The following is a 19,179-nucleotide window of genomic DNA, read 5'->3' as shown; positions in this document are numbered from 1 at the left end:
ACAAACAGTATGGATAGCAATCAACCTTCGTTTAAACTTTTATATTTGTGACCTAATAAATATTATTATTGGGTTGCTTGAGAAAATGCTGCAAGCTGTGAAGAGTATTTTTATGACTGGGTGGGCTGAGCAAGAAAACAGCTGGTACCTTCTACTGCAGAAGCCAGCAGAAAAAAGTTAACGTATAATTTAGTGCATGGATAGACAGAAGCATGTTAAAGCAGGGGGATTGTGTTTCCAGAGTTCACAGTGCTTGTTTGCGAGACACTTGGAGAAAATCTGTCTTTGTTCTCTATCAATGTGCAAACATGCTTAAGTTCCTCTCTTCAAAGAATTATAATGATGGGTTAGCTGTGAAGAATGATAGACTTTCTTCTTCCTTATCATACTGAGTAAAATTGAATGAGGAAATTGACTGCTGGCTAGTATACAATAAAATTCCTTTCATTTTTAAAAAAACTTTTCCAGGACTCATATGGAGTAATTTGAACAAAATTATGATATTACTGTTTGCTATTTGTATAATAAAGATTTTTTAGTTGATATTGTAGTAAAGATCATGTGATATAGGTCAATGGTTTGTTTCCTTGCCTCCATTAGTATTTTAAGTGATCAGTTTGAAGAAAGGAACAAGCGTGGCAGAGAATGTTGCATGGGAGTTGCAGAATTTAAGGATACTATATTGGAAACTGGGCTGGCTAATTTATTCAGATCTTTAGTACCCTGAATGGAAATATTTCTTAATTATATTTTTCATGCTGCAGGAGTATACATAGCAGGACTAATCATGTTTGGATAGGGAATTGGTGTTCTGGGGAACAAAGCTTGAAGGGCCTGGTTAGGCTAAAGCCAATAGATCTTGCACAGTTATTGAGAAACTCAGTAGAGACCTGAAGTCGCAGAACAAGTGTTGATATCAGGATTATTATGCTGAGTTGCGGGTTATTCATGTTAGTCAGATCACATTACGCTGAATTAAGTTATACGCTGAAGGAGGTAATGAGGGTTTGAAGGTCAAACAAGCTGGAAAATTGTTGTTAAAGGGCTAGTTTAAAGATAATTCTAGTCACTCAATTAATTCACTAAAATAATCTAAAGCAATTAGATAATTAATTTTTGTCACTAATTACAATTTATTTTTATGGTGATGTCACTGTTGGTCCTCCCTTGAAAAATAATTTTTATTTTTTATAGTTGCTTATAACAGTTTGCTAGGCTGTTTTATGGGGGATTAAGAGTAAATCATGTTTTGGTATGTGACTGGAATCATAAAGGCTGGACCTTTATTTCACTAATTTTTTTTGTCTTTCTGAGAATAAATAAATAATTTTACTGTTTGTCTTTTAATAGTAACTGCATGCACAGTAAAATTTAGTTAAAGTTAAAATGTAATTTTTTGTATCAGTATGTAAATCTGTTAATCCTATTTTCAAGTTCCTAAATTCATGTTTGGCCTATTGGCATTTAGTCAACTTTCACAAAACTTTACAGATCTCCAGAAAAGATAAATCATCCTAAACTACACGATATTTGAAATTGGATAATGTGTCCTATGGTATAAGAATAAACGTGCTTAAAACAATGAAGAAAAGCAGTGCAATTTGTGAAGAGCACACTTTTGTGTGTACTAAAACGTTAACTTGTAGATTTAGCCTTTAAAGTTCCTGCTATGGGCTTTATTACGTATTTCTGTATTTTTTTTCCTTTGCAATCTTGTTGATAGTAAAGGGAGGGCAGCTGATAGAGGACAATTGTGGGTCAGGATAGGTTAAATACAAATTAATTCTTGCATTGATTTGTCTCTTGTGAAGTGCATTAGCATCATCTTTACAACATAGATATTACAGAAAAAGCAATTCTTTCTTTAGTTTAAGTTCGCCCCTCATGCTTTTCTACTGTAAGATTTTCCCCTAAACGACTGACCAGTAAGTAGAATATATTAAAATGCTGACCATTGCCGTAGCCTTGGCAGATCGCACACCAACTAGGAGTTTTTTGTCAGTGATTTTTCACAGCTAGTTTCTAGGATATACATGAGAACAATTAGAGACGAATTATCTTCTGATTACCCGAACTGTAATTGATGCTTCAATACTCAATGTCAAATACAGTTTCAAATAATACATCAGTCACAATATGTCAGTGAAATTGCGGCTTCTTTAAGGGCACCTACCATGTGGTAAATTCTAATGAAATCCAAATTTGTTCACTTAAAAATATTTAAATTGAAATGGGTCTACCATGGAAAATCATGAAGTAAGTGTTCCATATAACCCTTGTCTGTGTGACCATCACTTTAAATATAAACATTAACACTGCTTGAGTAAGCTTAATATCAATCCTTATTAAAGGCAGTTGAGTAGAAAGAGGTAGGGCAAATGTTGCCTTTTGTAAGCACATAATTTGTAGAATTGTTTGGAGTTATCTATAATTTAATGTGTGAAGCACACAGTTCCAGTCTTAGAGCGCTTCAATTATACTGTGTATATAATGGTTTTCATGGTGAACCATGTTTTAATCCAATACATACAGTTTCTAAACTGTATTGTGTAAAATTTTCTCCAATTTTACAGTGTAATTATTGTTTTGTAAAACTGAAGAGAATGGCTACTAAACTGCTATTAATTGCATTCTACTCAAAATGTTTCCAAGATTAGGTTATTAATATGCTAAATGCATCTTGTATCAAATGAACAGGATTTATTTTAACTCCTCGGGTGAAGCGGTGGAGGGAAATATTGGTTCTGTAATGTAACTTGTGTCCTTAAATAACTGAAGAGTTGGTTAACCCTATAAATGGCTTCCTGTCTTCCAAACAAACTCGAAGCACTGTGACTAGATCAGGACAAAAAAACATCCCTGCAGGCCATTTTAATTGGGTACTGGTAAAAGTGTAAAAGCAAAGACTCTATTTATGGACTTATGACTGATTTTATAGAAACTGAAATATAATATTGCACAGCTGCTGAATTGATTTTTTTTCTCTCTAAGAAAAATCGAATCCAGAAGACACTCATTCTAGTTGGTTGGTGTCTGATTTCTTCATTGTGATTTAGGCCACAAATCTTTTTTAGAGTGAGTATACCTGGAAGTAATGGCAAGTCTTTATTTTTTTTTTGTTTTTGGAATACTTTCTATTACATTCTCATCTCATGAATCCTCCTGGAAGAAGAGCTGAATGATGTCGGAGTAAAAATTATCTGGGGCTGTTCAGAGTGTTTTACTTACAAGGGACTGTAATTTTGGTGAGCTTGGCTGTACGATCTTAGTTTTCTTTCTTTCATTTTTGAAAATATCTTATTTTAAACCCTTTTTCTTCTCCATTCAGTGACAACATTGCTGATCTATATCTTAACTCTATCCACTTATCTAAACTCTAACCACTCACCTTGGCTCCATATTTTTATATTCTTGTCTAGCAAAAATTGATCTATCTCTGATTTAAAATTAATTCAGCTAGCATCTACTGTTTATTTTGAGAGAGAGTGTTTCATACTCCCAACACCCTATGCTGAAGAAGAGTTTTCTAACTACTTCCCGACTGACCACCTCTGATTTTAAAGTTATGTCCTTTTGTCCCACCAATGGAGAAAGTTTCCTGTATCTATCCTATCATCAATTTTTTTTTCAAAATCCTGGAACTGCAATCACATCATCCTTTAACCGTCTGTTTCTGGAAATACAAGCCTAGTTTGTGTAATCTCTCCTCTTAACAGTTGGAGCCCTGGTAAAATTCTGGTGAATCTGCTCTGCACTCCTTCCAAAGCCAATACATCCTTTGTAAGGAGCAGTGCCCAGAATTATACATGGTACTACAAATATCATCTAACCAGGGCTTTTGGGCATCTAATTATGATAGCCAACGTTCTGTTAGTTTTTGATTACTTTTTTTTATACCTGACTACAACATTTTAGTGATTTGTGTACATGGATCCCATAATCTCTTTGGACATCCACTGTTCCTACTAGCTTTTCACCATTATCTGATCTATCTTTTTTGGTCCAAAATAGATGACCTCGTGCTTACCTCAAAGACTGGTGTGGGAGAAGCAGGTTCCTGTTCAAGAGGCACTGGCACCAATATTGGGGAAAGTAGGATCTGTACTCTTGGGATGGTCTACAGCTGAACTGTACTGGGGCTGTTGTCCTTGTGAGCTGCATAACTAGGAAAGTAGAGAGTTTTTTAAACTGAATGGGGGGGGGGAGGAGCAAGAGATCAAATTTGGGAAGGTATGGTAAACCACAGAGTAGAGACCAGGCAAGAGAGAAAGGTATTGATATGGGAAATGATAAAAACAGACCTTGACAGGAAGGGACAAAGAGTACGAATCTAAGAGTAAATAATCAGGAAGGCTTGACACTACAAAAATAATAAAAGGACAAAACTAAAGTCTCTGTATCTAAACGCAAGTAACATTCGAAACAAAACAGATGAACTGATAGCACAAATAGAAAAAAAATGAGTACAATCTGATAGCCATTACAGAGACATGGCTACTGGATGACATAGATTGGGACCTGAATATTGAAGGGCATGTGACATTTAGGAAGGACTGGAAGTTAGAAAAAGTTGGAGGGGTGGCTCTGTTAATTAATAATGGTATTAGCACATCAGAGATGAATGACCTAAGTTTAGGAAACCAGATTGTAGATGTGGTTTGGGTTGAGATGAGGCAAGAAGTCACTTGTGGGTGTGATGTAGAAGCCCCTTAATTGTAACTACACAGTAGGCCAGAATATAAAAGAGACAATGAGAGCTTGTCAGAAAGGTACAGGAATAATCAGGGGGATTTTAATCTACATATAGACAGGAAAAATTAGATAGGCAAAGGTAGCATAGGTGAGGAGTTCATAGAATGTTTTTGGGATAGTGTCTTAGAACAGCACATTCTGCAACCAGAGAGCAAGCTATACTGGGCCTGGTATTGAGCAACAAGATAGGATTAATTGATAACCTCATAGTGAAGGCACCTCTTGGTAGCAGCGATCATAATATGATTGAATTTTACATTCATTTTGAGGGAGAAATGAATGTGTCCAAGACTAGTATTTTAAACTTAAATAAGGGCAATTATGAGGGCACAAAAGCTGATATAGCTAAAGTGAACTGGCAAATGAGGTTAAGGGATAGGCTAATAGAGGTTCAGTGGCAGACATTTAAAGGGATATTTCAGAATACACAATATATACATTCCAATGAGAAAGGTGGGGGAGGTGATGGCATAGTGGTATTGTCACTGGACTAGTAATCCAGAGACCCAGGGTAATGCTCTGGGGACCCAGGTTTGAATCTCGCCATGGCAGATGGTGGAATTTGAATTCAATAAAAATCTGGAATTGAATTAAAAGTCTGATGATGACCATGAAATCATTGTTGATTGTTGTGAAAACCCATCTGGTTCACTAATGTACTTTAGGGAAAGTTACAAAGTTACAAAAAAGGAATGAAACCGGATGGACCACTTGCCATCGACCTAGGCACTGGAAACGACAACGGCGATCTCGGCTCTGTCGACCCTGCAGAGTCTTTTTTATTATTTCACCGGATGTGGGCTTCGCTGGCTGGGCCTGCATTTATTGCCCATCCCTAGTTGCCCTTGAGAAGGTGGTGATGAGCTGCCTTCTTGAACCACTGCAGTCCTTGTGGTGCAGGTACACCCACAGTGCTGTTAGGAAGGGAGTTCCAGGATTTTGATCCAGTGACAGTGACTAACATCTGGGGGCTAGTGCCAAAATTGGGAGAGCTGTCTCACAGACTAGTCAAGCAACAGCCTGACATAGTCATCCTCACGGAATCATACCTTACAGATAATGTCCCAGATGCCACCATCACCATCCTTGGGTATGTCCTGTCCCACCGGCAGGACAGGCCCAGCAGAGGTGCCGGCACAGTGGTATACAGTCGGGAGGGAGTTGCTCTGGGAGTCGTCAACATCGACTCCCAGACCCCATGAAATCTCATGTCATCAGGTCAAACATGGGCAAAGAAACCTTCTGCTGATTACCACATACCGCCCTCCCTCAGCTGATGAATCAGTACTTCTCCATGTTGAACACCACTTGGAGGAAGCACTGAGGGTGGCAAGGGCTCAGAATGTATTCGGCGTGCGGACATTAGTGTCCATCACCAAGAGTCATTCAGTAGCACCACTACTGACCGAACTGGCTGAGTCCTAAATGACATAGCTGCTGGACTGGGTCTGCAGCAGGTGGTGAGAGAACCAACAAGAGGGAAAAACATAACTTGACCTTATCCTTACCAATCTGCCTGCCACAGGTGCATCTGTCCATGACAGTATTCAGTAGGAGTGACCACCACACAGTCATTGTGGAGACGAAGTCCTGGCTTCACAGGATACTCTCCTTTGTGTTGGGTGGCACTACCACCGTGCTAAATGGGATAGATTTCAAACAGATCTAGCAACTCAAGACCGGGCATCCATGAAGCTCTGTGGGCCATCAGCAGCAGAATTGCATACAACCACAATCTGTAACCTCATGGCCCGGTATATCCCCCACTCTACCATTAACATCAAGCCAGGGGATCAACCTTGGTTCGATGAAGAGTGCGGGAGGGCATGCTAGGAGTAGCACCAGGCATACCTAAAAATGAGTTGTCAACCTGGTGAAGCTATAACACAGGACTACTTGCTTGCCAAACAGCATAAGCAGAAAGTGATAGAGCTAAGCGACCCCACAACCAACGGATCAGATATAAGCTCTGCAGTTCTGCCACATCCATTTGTGAATGGTGGTGGACAATTAAACAACTCACTGGAGGAGGAGGCTCCACAAATATCCCCATCCTCCATGATGGAAGAGCCCAGCACATCAGTGCAAAAGATAAGGCTGACGCATTTGCCACAATCTTCAGCCGGAAGTGCCGAGTGGATGATCAACCTCGGCCTTCTCCAGAGGTCCCCAGCATCTCAGATGCCAGTGTTCACCCAATTTGATTCACTCCACCTGATATCAAGAAACGGCTAAAGGCACTGCATAGTGCAAAGGCTATGGGCCCGATGATATTCCAGCAATAGTACTGAAGACTTGTGCTCCAGAACTTGCCGTGCCCCTAGCCAAGCTGTTCCAGTACAGCTACAACACTGGCATCTACCTGGCTATGTGGAAAATTGCCCAAGCATGTCCTGCGCACAAAAAGCAGGACAAGTCCAACCTGGCCAATTACTGCCCCATCAGCAATGGAAGGGGTCATCAACAGTGCTATCAAGTGGCACTTTCTTTGTAATAATCTGCTCACTGACGCCCAGTTTGAGTTCCACCAGGGCCACTTAGCTCCTGACCTCATGACAGCCTTGGTTCAAACGTGGACAAAAGAGCTGAACTCCCAAGGTGAGGTGAGAGTGACTGTGCTTGACATAAAGGCCACATTTGATGTATCATCAAGGAACCCTAGGAAAACTGGAGAATCGGGGAAAACTCTGCTGGTTGGAGTTATACCTAGCACAAAGGAAGATGGTTGTGGTTGTTGGAGGTCAGTCATCTCAGCTCCAGGACATCACTGCAGGGGTTCCTCAGGGTAGTGTCCTCAGCCCAACCATCTTCAGCTGCTTCATTAGTGACCTTCCATCATAAGGTCAGAAGTGGGGTTGTTCGCTGATGATTGCATGATGTTCAGTACCATTCACAACTCCTCAGATACTGAAGCAGTCCATGTCCAAATGCAGCAAGACTTGTAAGCCCAAGCCTGGATATTGTCCAAGTGACAAGTAACATTCACGCCACACAAGTGTTAGGCAATGACCATCTCCAATGAGAGAGAATCCAACCGTCGTCCCTTGTGGTTCAGTGGCATTACCATCACTGAATCCCCCACTATCAACATCCTTGGGGTTACCATTGACCAGAAACTGAACTGGAATAGCCATATAAATACTGTGGCTACAAGAACAGGTCAGAGGCTAGGAATTGTGTGACGAGTAACCCACGTCCTGACTCCCCAAAGCCTGTCCACCACCTACAAGGCACAAATCAGGAGTGTGATGGAATGCTCCCCACTTGCCTGGATGAGTGCAGCTCCCACAATGGTCAAGAAGCTTGACACCGTTCAGGACAAAGCAGCCCGCTTGATTGGCACCACATCCACAAACATTCACACTCATCATCACCACCACCACCAACGCACAGTAGCAGCAGTGTGTACCATCTACAAGATGCATTGCAGGAATTCACCAAGGCTCCTTCAACAGCACCTTCCAAACCCATGACCACTACCATCTAGAAGGACAAAGGCAGCAGACAGATGGGAGCACCACCGCCTGGAAGTTCCCCTCCAAACCACTCCCCATCCTGACTTGGAAATATATCACCGTTCCTTCACTGTCGCTGGGTCAAAATCCTGGAACTCCCTTCCTAACAGCACTGTGGGTGTACTTCCACCACAGGGACAGCAGTGGTTCAAGAAGGCAGCTCACCACCACCTTCTCCAGGGCAACTAGGGATGGGCAATAAATGCTGGCCTAGCCAGCGAAGCCCACATCCCATGAATGAATTTTTTAAAAAAAAGAAAATTACAAGGGGAGGGCCCACCATCCATAGTTAACCTAATTAAAAAGGTAAACACGGTATCGGATATAAAGAAAAAGCATATAATTGCACAAAGACGGGTGGCAGGTTAGAAAATTGGAAAGGATATAAAGAACAGCAAAGAATCACAAAAAGATTAATAAGATGGGGGGGAATTAGAGTATGAGAGAAAGCTAGCTAGTAAAGGCGGATAATAAGAGTTTCTATAGATAATTAAATAAGAGTTAACAGAGTGAGCGTTGGCCCTATAGAAAGTGGGTCTGAGGTATTGATAATGGAAAGTAGGGAGATGGTGGATGAATTAAACGGGTATTTTGCTCAGGTCTTCACTATAGAGGACACAAGTAACATTCCGGAAATAGCTGTAAATCAGGAAATGGAAGGGAGGGAGGAACTCGGGGAAAATTATAATCACCACAGAAGTAGTCTTGAGTAAATTGTTGGGGCCATGGGCTAGCTTCACTCTGAGGTCTTGGCTAATGAGATAGTTGATGCATTGGTTTTAATTTTCCAAAATTCCCTAGATTCCGGGAAGGTTCCATAGATTGGAAAGTAGCAAATGTAACTCCTTTATTCAAAAAGGAAGGAAGACAGAAAGCAGGAAGCTAAAGGCCAGTTAGCTTAACACCTATAATTGGGAAAATTTTAGAAGCTATTATTAAAGATATTATAGCAGGGCACAGAAAAATTCAAGGCAATCAGGCAGAGTCAACATGGTTTTGTGAAAGGGAAATCATATTTAACCAATTTATTGGAGTTCTTTGAAGAAGTCACATTTACTGTGGATAAAGGAAAACCGATGGATGTACAGTACTTCGATTTCCAGAAGGCATTTGATAAAGTGCCACATTGAGAGATTATTGCGGATAATGAAAGCTCATGGTTTAAGGGTTAATATATTGGCATGGATGGAAGATTGGCTAACAGGATGCAGAGAGTTGGTCTTTTTCTGGTTGGCAGGGTGTGCCGAGTATGTTGCCACAGTGATCAGTGCTGGGGCCTCAACTTTTTACAATTTATATAAATTACTTGGATGAATGGACTGAAGAAATGGTTGCTAAATTTGCTGATGACACAAAGATACGTAGAAAAGTAAATTGTGAAGCGGGTATAAGGAGGCTACAAAATGACAGGTTAAGTGACTGGGCAAAGATTGGGAAAATGTGAAATTGTCCATTTTGGCAGGAAGAATATAAAAGAAGCTTTTTATCTAAATGGTAAGAGATTGCAGAGCTCTGAGATCAAGAGGAATCTGGGTGTCCTCGTGCATGAATCACAAAAGGCTAGTATGCAGATACAGCAAGTAATTAGGAAATCTAATTGAATGTTATTTATTGTGAGGGGAATTGATTACAAAAATAGGGAGGTTATGCTTCATTTGTACAAGGCACTGGTGAGACCACATCTGGAATATTGTGTACAGTACTAGTCTCCTTATTTAAGGAAAGATGTAAATGCATTAAAAGCAGTTGAGAAAGAAAGACTAATACCAGGAATGGGCTTATGAGGAAAGGTTGGACAGGTTAGGCTTGTATCCACTGGAATTTAGAAGAGTAAGAGGTGACTTGATTGAAACCTTTAAGATCCTGAGGGATCTTGACAGGATGGATGTAGAGAGGATGTTCCCTCTTGTGGGAGAATCTAGAACTAGGGGTCATTGTTTAAGAATAAGGGGTAGCTCATTTAAGACAGAGATGAGGAGAAATTTTTTCTGAGGGTGGTGAGTCTTTTCGAACTCCTTCTCAAAAGGCGGTGGAAGCAGAGTCTTTGAATATTTTTAATGCAGAGCTAGATAGATTCTTGATTAACAAGGGAGTGAAAGGTTATTGGGGGTAAGCAGGAATGTGGGGTTGAGGTTACATTCGGATCAGCCATGATCTTATTGAATGGCGGAGCAAGTCCGAGGGGCCGGTGGCTTGCTCCAGCTCCTGATTCGTATGTTCATATGTTATGAGTTGAAATCCATCTGCTACAGTTTAGTCTATTCATTTACCCTATTGGTGGCTTTTTTTAAACACTTCTTCATCAACACTAACTTCACTGCACTACATCTCCAGTCTTTGTGCCATTGGCAAACTTGGAAAGATGGCTCTCTATTGTGTTACCTAAGCCATTAATAAATGTTGTGAATCGTTGAGGCCCCAGCACAGGTGCTTGTGTGATACCATTAGTCACTTCCTTCTAATTCTCTACTGTTTTCTACCACCTAACCAGGTCACTAATTTGCCTTCAATTCCATGAACTTTAATTTTAGTTAAGTCTTTTGTTTAGAACCCTATTGAAGGTAAAATTAAGGCTGCTACAAGTCACCTGATCACAGGGTTGACCCTCTGTTTGGGAGTTATCCCCAGGAGTTTCCAGGACAAAATTCTTTTTCAGTTTCTCAAATGTCACACCTTGTTATGTTTAGAGAGCTATTAATGGATTCCTATCCCCCCCTGGGACTGTTCAGACCAATTTTAAAGAAAATTACAGGCTTGTCATTTGCATTTGATAAGCTAACCTTGCTACCAGAGTCAGTAGGTCTGCCAAGACAGTGGGTTCCCAAATGCCAGACCCTCAACATCGATGGCACCCCTTTCAACAACTAATGATTGAGACATTATCAGTTCTGAAACTAAAGCCAATTCCAGGCACTGGATAAACATTCCTTTTGAAGTCATTGTGGAGAAGGAAAGTCACATAATCCAAACCTTTCGGACAGTTTAATGTTACATCTTCAGTCTTCACAGCCAGACTACTGTTCTAACATCAACTGGACAGAATTCCAGCAGCCAGGCTGGGTAAGCAGTTGCAACTGCTCAAAGCCTGCTTGATTCTAAAAGTCTCTAATCAATGCCTGCCAAGTGATCTAAACACAAAATCCAGTCATGCAGCAGCACCGTTTGTTTCAAAGATTTTCATGTCATCGTTTAACCAACCTGACATCTGACTTTGGACTCTTGAACTTACATAAACTAACATTTTTTTTTGTGGTCTTTATACTGTAAAACTCCTTTGCCCTTTGCCCTATCCCCCACACTGTGTTTCCCCCTCCCCCCCCCCATTACTGTGAATGTGTGCAGTGGGAAGTGGCGAACACTTTTTTGGGTTGTTTTGAATGTGTAAAATAAACTAACTTGAGTTCGTTATGGATTATTACTAAAATTGGATCACAGAAACTGTGGGATTGGGAAAACACGCCTATCCTTATAAAAGCTAATTCAAAAAACCACCTGCTTATAGGCAGGTGTAAGAGGAAATCACTGCAGTTTGAACTGCCCTTCTCCTGTCCGTAACATCTCTCTCCATTTTTAAATATTGCAGTTGCATTTGCTCAGCTTAATACAGTTGCTTTTGATTTCAAGTGAAGCCTGTGATTTAGAGTTGTTCCATGAACTATCCTGATTAGCTTGTTTTTCATCTTTTCACTGGTCTAAATTTAGATGATTGAGTTGATGTAGAATGATATTGAGCCTTACAGACCAGAAGCTTTCTGGTTTGATTCTCAATCTACACTAAGTAAAGTGACCTCAGTGCAGCATTTGGGCTCTTGCAATAAGTCTCAGTGCCCTAGAGTTTAGAAAGGAAGAATCAATTCCATACTTAAATATGTGACTGAGTCTAAAGAGGTGAGGCAAAGCTATTTGGAATTGTCAAGGGTTGCTTTCCCTAGCATGTTGCTGGGAAAAATAACCAGAAAAAATATTATTATTGGATTTAGTTTTTTTTTAGTTCTGTGTAACCCTGAGATGATAACTGGTCTCTCATCTGGGAATCAGTGATTATTGTGTCATAAGGTTTCAGTTCGTTAGTTAAATTACTACTGAAGAATGTTAGTACTAGATTTCAGGAAGGCCCAATTTTTCAAATGTAAGGGAAGATTTGGAAAAGGTATTTTGGGATGTGCTGTTAGGTGGAAGTACCGAAGTAGAAGGAGAATAAAATAGAAAATATTTAATTCTATATTTATGAGCATAGAAGTTGTTTATATTCCACCAAAGAAAAGGAAGTTGCATGGTGAAGTGGAACCTAAATGACTTCACTACAAACATCCCTGTTAAGAAATATTTCATCAGATATTACAGAATAACCACAGAGACTTGTAACAATATAAGATACGCTTGAGGATGCCTAAATTCACTATTAGAAATTACATAAAGGCTAGGAAAAAATATTGCAGACATGGATGGTAATATGCTAACTCTTTTTTCCAGTTATAACAAAAGCCAGAAATTGATTAAGTACTGGAGTGGGCCTTTGGTCCTCAAAACTAATCTTCCCTGTTAAATCTCTGAGTATGGCTGAATTGCTATCTGTTTGAGCCTGTTAGATATGATGCCATTTACCCTAAATTGTTGAAGGAAGTGGGAACTGTATTGTGTAAGTCATCAGGCTCAAATGTTTAATGGCTCTTTGAGGTCTGGAATAGCTCCAGTAGACTGAAGGGAAGTTCAAGTGAGTCAACAATTTAAGAAAAGGGGAAGTGGAGAATTATTCGCCTGTTAATTTGATGTTGATTTAAGGAAGGCACTGGAAGACATTTTAAGGCATGAGATTTACAGCCACTTGGAAAGGCCTGAAGTTTTTAAAGAATTCTAGCATGGCTTAGAAACTGGAGACCTTGCTTTATCAACCTAACTGAGTTCTTTAAAGAAGTGCCTAAATTAGTTGGAGGCAACTGTCTGTAGATGACTAGCACCTAGATTTTCAGAAAGGTTTTGATATAGTGCCATGTCTTTATCAAATCTAGGGTAAGATATCATTGTGTGAGATTGGTGGTCAGATATTAGTGATTTTCTGAACATAACACACATTTTCTCCACTAAAAGGCTATCTTGGAGTTCGGGTGCATGATAAAAATCAAAACTTTCTTTTATAGTCAGTACCTATAAACTTAATTTTTGTAAGAAATGATCAAAAAGCTACTGCTAAGTTTTTTGAGATTTTTTTGCATTTACTTTACATGTGTACAGGTCTTGAAATGCTACATCTGAATTGCTGTCCTCAAGCAATTTATGCAGCTCCTCTACTGCCTCGTTGTTGTCTTTCTGATCATCGTAAATGTCTTTATCACAGATATTGTCTGCATCTTAGCTATCCACCTCGGCAGCGTCATCTTTCCAGAGGATGTCGTCATCTGAACCGGCCATGGCATTTGTGAAACAACACTTGACGCCATGCTGGATCAGGGATGGACCAATGGCATCCAAGATTTCTTTGATCCTTTGGGCAGTGAGCAAAAGGTCTGGTTTCTTCTGGTTGACTAATGGTGTAAATGGATGTGCTCCAGAGGGGAGCCATTCATTCCATTTTTTCCATATCTGTTTAAATGGTTGTAGCTGATACCTGTCACTTCTTCCAAATGGCTTGTTATGCCCCCCGGGAATAATGACAAAACCTCTGCGATTATCATCTAGGATTTCCTTGATGTATGACATTTTATTGGACCAAAAACTGTCCAGGATCAGCATGCAACATTTCCAAGAGGGCCCTCTGCACCATACGCAATGCCACCAGTATTGGTTAAACCTTCATCCATCCAATCTTTTTCATGTTCATGGACGATCACAGCTTGAAATTGGGAGAGGTTTTGCACTTGAAGGTAATATATGGCAGCATTTTTGTCTCATCTCCATATGGCCTGAGCATGATGGTGAAACTATGCTTTTCATCACTTCAAGATCAACTAGCAATCTTTCTTCTTTAATAGCCATGGTTTAACTGAATGGAATGCCAAATGTAAGGGGCGTCTGGTCTGCTTTGGGTGGTATTTCTTTTGCAGCCTTATATAAAGTACTCTCATAGTTTGTCTTCAAAATCATCATGCATGCTTAGTGCGGTTGAAGCGCACTGACGTGTATGTCAAGAGGAAGCACCATTTTGGGGATGTTTTAAAGATGTTCTTGGCATCCAAAGCGCTTGTGATATGAATTCCTTTCAAGCTAATTTCTATAGTGCTGACTGCACATCCACTTGCTCGACATTAATGAATGTATTACAGAAGTTGTTGCTTGAGCTTTGGGTGTTGAACCTTTTACCACATCCAGAGATATTGGTTTGCTTGCCTTGGGTCTTTAGCTTGTCCTTTGAGTTTCGCCAGAGTCTTAACATTGAATTTCCATGCTGCTGCTCTGTTTCCTTGGTTTTCAACAACTTTTATCACTTAAGTTTGAAGACTACAGTGTAACTTGCTCTTTTCTCTGCATATTAACAGTTAATATGAAGAATCCAGCCTTATGCGTGTCACACGCTACGCTCAGTTGATCGATAAACAACTGGGAGCCAGCTGCTCAGCAAACCAGAGTGGTAATGGACCCTTGTGTTACGGTTGTAATTCTACCTACTGGATATTCATATTTCAACTTAGAGTAGTTTACTTTACCTTATTACTGTATTTGATTGCAGGGCGAGCATAGAACTCTCTTGTATAGACACTGACACTGGCCATTACGATGAAGCACATTCAGCCAGGAATTTTTTTTTAAAAATGAGAAAGCAAAAGGCAGAGGAAGGGGGGAGGACAATTTTAACTAAAAATTATACTACATTTTACATTTTTTTAATTGTTTCTTTATATTGATGCAAAAGTGTTCTGTGCTAATTTAGAATCAATCCCTTTAGTCTAGTCGGGTTTGCTCATTTGCTTTTGTCAATAAATGATCACTTTGACCAGAACATTGCAAAAGTCTAGTTACGTATTATACGTAACTATGAATATGAAGCTAGTTTCAGTGTTTGTGACCATGAAACTATCATCGATTGTTGCAAAAACTTATCTGGTTCACTGATGTCCTTTAGGGAAGGAAACATGCCATCCTTACCTGGTCTGACCTGTATATGACTCTAGACCCACAGCAACGTGATTGACTCTTAACTGCCCTCTGAAATGACCTAGCAAGGTTAGTTCAAGGACAGTTAGGGATGGGCAACAAATGCTGGCCTTGCCAGTGACGCCCACATCCCATGAAGGAATTTAAAAAAACATGGTAATAAGGCAATTTAAAGCCCTATATACCTTCCCGATGGCTTCACTATGATCCAGGTTCCTCTTCTGCTCAGCAACCTTTACCTGGTACCCTTGCTTTACATTCGCTGTATGGAGATACCTAGACTCAGAATGCATATTCCTAGACTTTTCATCCATGAAAGATTGTTATATTTGGGAGTATATTATATTTGGGAAATTATGGTATCCTGGATTGGAAATTGTTTACAGTCTGCCGGACAGAGAAAGTTGTCATTAATAGGAGTAGATCTCCATAGAGAAAATTTTAAATGGAGTCCTGCCTGCAAGGCTTCATTTCAACACCATTGCTCTATTTATGAAAAATAATTTTAGTGAGTTAATGGGGCCACTCAAGTTTGCAAATAATGCAAAAATATACATGAGTTGGGAATTAAGATCAGAGAGATTACAGATTGATTTTAGGCCAATTAGTTAGTATAACGGTTCCTTAAATGGCAAATGTCCTTCAATGTTGATATGCAATTTGAGTCTAGGAATCTCCATACAGTGAATGTAAAGCAAGGGTACCAGGTAAAGGTTGCAGAGCAGAAGAGGAACCTGGATCAGAATGGTGAAGCTATCGGGAAGGTATATAAGGCTTTAAATCATTTTTCTGCTTTAGTAAAATTAAGACTTTGTATGAAGCTTTGGCATGTTGTTTCCAGTCTTGATCCCATACATGGTACATGATGAGCGGCCTTGGAGAAAGTGGAGAGATGGGCAACCAAAATTATACTGGTTCTTAGTTATGATGAGTTGGCTAATTTCATTGAAGGAGCTAGATTCTGTCTGGTTGGGATAGGGATCTGAGAACTCCAGGGCATGTGTATCAAACAATAAATCAATAAACTTAAAATCAGTGATGGGGAGATCGATGGGGAGCATTGTTATGGATGCTATCCATAATCATCTGGAACATGTTGGGAACCCAATAAAGCTTTCAAAAGCAGAGGCTGTCCTTGACAAACCTAATTGAGTTAACTTTGAAGAAGTCGCTAGAACAGTGGGTCAGGGCAATCCAGTAGGTGTCATCTATTTGGTTTTCCAAAAAGCCTGTGATAAGTTGCATCATGAAGGACTTTTATCCGTGACCTGAAGAGTGCGATGACGATATGGACCCCAAATTTCTAATGGTTATAATTAGAAATTAGAATTTGTAAGCAGAGTTAGGTTAGACATAAAGGAAGTCTTTTCACAAAATGCATTGTCCTCTTTAACAGTTTAAAGAAGCATGCAGGCTTCGGCGATTCTTAAAGTTCCTGACAGAAAAGGGTATAATTTATAAAAAGTCATGCTTGATTTGCCTTTAGTGGTCGTAGAGGACTTTCCCCAGAGTTTTCTTCATGCCTGGTGTGCTTTCTCTTCTTTTTGCAGTGTTTATTGACACCACTGTCCCAACAAACGAGTTGCGCTATCAGCCAAAGAGTTGGAGGAAGGGTGGGACTCATGACAGGACTCATAACAACAGTCTATTTTACAGCAAACAAAGTTATTTACTCAGCAAACAAAGACTATTTAAACAGTGCACTACAGCAAACTGTCTACACAGTCTATTTAAAAAGGGTCTTCACAAAACACAGCACGTAAAACACATGACAGACTACAGCAAAGTGCCGCTGTAAAAGCAAAATTATTTCTGCAGCAAAGTGTAGTGAGGGAGGATGGTTACATACAAATTGTGTGTAAACTCACTCCAGACATTTGCAGCAGTGCAATCTCGAGGTGTGATTGATAGGGGAATTAACCAATTGTCTCCATTCTGGCTGGAAATTGTGATGTCATTTTATGCAGACCTTTTTGTCATTCCCAGTTGTATTCCATTAGTAAGACAGAGGTGTTGATGGTATATGAGGCTGCAATGTGCCTGGACGGTATTTGCTTGATAGACCTGATGGTGTTTTGCACATATGTCTGTGTTGATGTTGGGCGAGGAGAGGTGTTGACACGGCTTGATGTCTAATTGGGAGAATAACTTGTTAACACTAGTAAGTCAGCTGTAAGTAAAGGCAATAAGTGGTGAAACTATCCCAACATAAGATCATCAATAAATTTCTTTCATTTTGTCCATCTGCCTAAAGGTTTTTTATTCATTCATTCACAGGACGTGGCTAATGCTGGCAAAGCTAGCATTTGCCCATTCTAGTTGCCCGTGAGACGGTGGTGGTGACCCATCATCTTGAATCAACAGTCTCTTTGTTGAAGGTGCTCCCATAGTGCTGTTAGGTAGGGAGTAGAAATGGTAATATATTATTTCCAAGCCAGGTTGATTTTTTTTCTTAATCCTTTCGCAGTATGTGGACATTGCTGGCTAGGCCAGCATTTGTTGCCCACCCCTAATTGCCCTTGAGAAGGTGGTAGCGAGCTGCCTTCTTGAACCACTGCAGTCTATGCAGTGTAACTGCACAGACAGTGCTGTTACGGAGGGAGTTCCAGGATTTTGACCCAGGAACAGAGAGTGAGTTTGAAGTCAGTATGATGTGTGATGGAAGGGAACTTGGAGGTGGCGGTATTCCCATGTGCCTGCTATGTTTGCCCTTCTAGGTGGTAGATATCATGGGTTTGGGCAATGCTGTCAAAGAAGCCTTGGCAAGTTGCTGCTGTGTACCTTTATAGATGGTAGACACTGCAGGCCTGTTGCACTATTGGTGGAGGGAGTGAATATTTGAGGTAGTGTTCGGGGCGCTGATCAAGCGGGCTGCTTTGTCCTGACTAGTGTTGAGCTTCTTAGTGAGAGTATTCCGCCATATTTCTAACTTGTGCCTTGCAGATCATAGAAAGACTTCAGGGAGTCAGGGGGTAAATCACAACACCCAATCACCTTTTTTAAAAGCCATAGTATTTATGTGGCTGGTGCAGTTAGGTTTCGGGTCATTGGTGATTCCTAGGATGATGATGGTGGGGTCTCATCAATGGTAATGTTGAGGTGAGATGATTACCTCTTGTTGGAGATGGTCATTACCTCCACTTGTGTGACATGCATCATCAGCACATGCCTGGGTGGTGTTCAGGTTTTGCTGCATGTGAATAGGATTGATTATTTGAGGAATTGTGAATGGAACTGAACACTTGCAATCATCACTTCTGACCTAATGGAGAGACAGTTATTGATGAAGCAGCTGAAGATTGTTTTACTGTGTTACATACAGAGATTAAAGATTGTTTCTATCAAATTTAAAATTTTCATTGTGACATGAAAAGTATTGTTACTACATGGAAATACATATTTACTGCTTTGAAATCTTTACATGTTTGTCTGCAAAATTAAGTATTTCTGCAGCATTGCTTCATGCATTGCCAATCCTGCTGAAATGAGTATGCCGTGTTGTGTTGCACAACTGAGGCGAATGAGAGGAAAGTAGCCGCTGTATTTCTAAAAGAATGCAATAGTTCCAGTGGCATTGACCAAGGCTGGCAATAATGCAACATTTTTTCCCTAGTGCTCAGCAACTGAGCCCTTGGAAAAATGCTTAATTAAATAAAAGGAATATTTTAAATACGGTGGTTACTCCAGCTATTAAGCATGCCTTTAGTAATGCTAATAGAGAATTGAGAGTAAAGGCACAGCAGGTTGCTCACTGTTCTCTCCTGTGGGATGTAGTATGGATGACTGCTGTGGGTGAAGGGAGAAAATCATGCTTTATGAGAGA

At 40.1% G+C, this 19,179-nt stretch overlaps 1 protein-coding gene across 4 annotated transcripts in view; it reads left to right on the top strand.

Moving 5' to 3' along the window:
- The window catches only part of arid3a (AT-rich interactive domain 3A), a 95,420-nt gene that overhangs the window by 17,488 nt on the left and 58,753 nt on the right, over positions 1-19,179 (top strand). The window lies entirely within an intron of this gene.

Source organism: Cetorhinus maximus, chromosome 13, assembly GCF_964194155.1.
Source record: "Cetorhinus maximus chromosome 13, sCetMax3.hap1.1, whole genome shotgun sequence".
In the NCBI taxonomy this organism is placed as follows: domain Eukaryota; kingdom Metazoa; phylum Chordata; class Chondrichthyes; order Lamniformes; family Cetorhinidae; genus Cetorhinus; species Cetorhinus maximus.
Note: the sequence above shows the minus strand (reverse complement) of the source record. Positions and strands in the feature narration are given on the sequence as shown.